This window comes from Solanum tuberosum, unplaced genomic scaffold, assembly GCF_000226075.1.
Source record: "Solanum tuberosum cultivar DM 1-3 516 R44 unplaced genomic scaffold, SolTub_3.0 scf00124, whole genome shotgun sequence".
NCBI classification, from domain to species: domain Eukaryota; kingdom Viridiplantae; phylum Streptophyta; class Magnoliopsida; order Solanales; family Solanaceae; genus Solanum; species Solanum tuberosum.
In genome coordinates, this window is record NW_006239049.1 from 1,575,237 (window position 1) to 1,577,505 (window position 2,269).

Sequence of the window (2,269 nt, forward strand, 5' to 3'; positions counted from 1 at the left end):
GTCCTCACTTCACTACAGCCGCCCCTCCCTGGTGGGAATAATTTCGCCACAGCGGGTTGCCGGAACCAATGACACTCAGAAACTACTCATTCATGCTAAGATCAGTTTCGAGAGTTCTACTTACCCGAATTCAATTTCGTAAAGTCGTACGGGTTCCTTAACATCTTAGCTATCTACTCATGTGATCAAAATCATAATTAGATCACCCAATTGTTAACAGATTTCCCTAGACCTTACTGACTCCGATTTCATTCAAAGCTAAACTAGGTTGGAAAATTTCAAGTTACTACGGAAAAATAAATTGGCCTAAATTTTTTCACCGTTGGCTTTTCTATAACGACGGGAACATGTCGTTATAATAGATACCAATTTACCCATCACACGTCCCCGAGTGACAAACTAGGAGAAAATGGGCTAAAGTTAGAGTATAGTAGTACTTGAGTCGACGAACAACTGGGGATACTTGTCTCGCATGGCCTTCTCGTTCTTCCAAGTAGATTCCTCAATTGGACGATGCTTCCATTGAACTTTCACGAGCTTAATCTCTTTGGTCCTCAGCTTCCGGAAATCACGATCAAGAATTGCAATTGCTTCCTCCTAATATTGGAGGTCCTTGTCTAACACAACTGAGTCCCATTTTATTATGTAATCCCCGTCACCATGATATCTCTTCAATATGGATACATAAAATACCGGATGAACTCCAGATATATTAGGAGGTAAAGCCAATCTATAATCCACTGGCCCTACACATTTAGGAACCTCAAAGTGGCCAATGTATCGTGGGCTTAGCTTGCCATTCTTGCCAAATCAGCCTAAGTCTGAAAACCCATGAAGAAAATAGGACAAGCATGATAGACATGGGTGACTATGATAGACTCTCCAACTGGGGTAGAAACATGGATGGGGGAATCAATTATATCATAATTCATATCAAACTCTAATGCAAATCACACGGAGATATAAAAATAAGTAGAACTCGGATCAAATAACACATTAGCCATCCAATCACAAACAAGAATAGTACATGTGATCACCGCGTCAGATGCCTCCGCCTCAGTTTTTCCCAGAAAATCATAACATTGAGGCCTGTCATCATAACGGGTGACTTCCTTGCCTGGGTGTACTATACCTCTACCTTCGTTACCAATTCCCCTACCTCCGCGGCCTCGCTGATTTCCTCCTCGCCCACTTTGTGGACACCCTCGACCATTATTACCATTTCCCGTGGGTACTAATGAGTCCACAAATTGGACTCATTTAGGGCTATATTTTAATAGAAATTGTGTCCTCAAATGCTTATTTTATCTCAATATCTGATGAAAACCCTTAAGTTTCAGGTATTTGAAGATTGAAGGAAAACATGGACACTACTTCACAAAAAGGAACAAAAAGAATGAAAAGAATGAGAAAATGAAGGCCTGAAGATCGCCGAGTCCACTTGGCGAATCGCTGAAGGGTCTCACTTTGCCTTTTTTTCCAGTGTGCTGAACTTGAGGAAAAAGATCAACTCGGCGGAACAAGGGAGCAGTCGACGCATCGCCGACAAGTTCCGCGAAGCAGTACTATATCGCGCAATGACCCAGAGCACAACAATGCCGAAGAATGGTGCAAGATGGAAATGAACTACACCAAAGGGTGAATCACCGAGTTGATCGGCGATTCTGACTAATTTCGCGAAATGATCTGTAGCAGCACAGATTTTTGAAAACTATAAATACTCATTGAGAGTTATAGAATTTATGATCATTAGACAGTATTATATTCTTAATATAATTTTAGTACTTTTATTTTTGCTCTGAGTTTGGAGAGGGTTTTAAAAACTTGAAGAAGAAGAGCGTTTCATCTCTAAGGATTTGGACTTGGGTCTCTTGGATTCTTCACTCTTGTCCTGTAACAAGACTTAAATCTTCATACCCATTTGAATGCAATCTCATTTAGGTATAAATTTCTATCTCTTGATGTGTGTCTAAAAACCCCAAATTCTTGGGGTGTCATTTAGCAAATATGTGTTGAGATTATTGTTGGGTTTTGCTTGCTGATAGGTTAGACGTATTTTAATGGTGATTTCACCTAGCGGTTGTGGTTTAATTTAATGGGTTTGTAGTTGCAAATACAAAACCACCCATGTGTTTTCGGCTTGCGAGAAAGAGAGGCCGCGAAACAAAGACTGCTAGACTGATGGCCTAAGGAGTGGGTCGACACGAGGTTCAGCCCAAGAGGGTGAACCCTAGTCCCATATCCTAACACTCAGCTCGAGAGAGTCAGT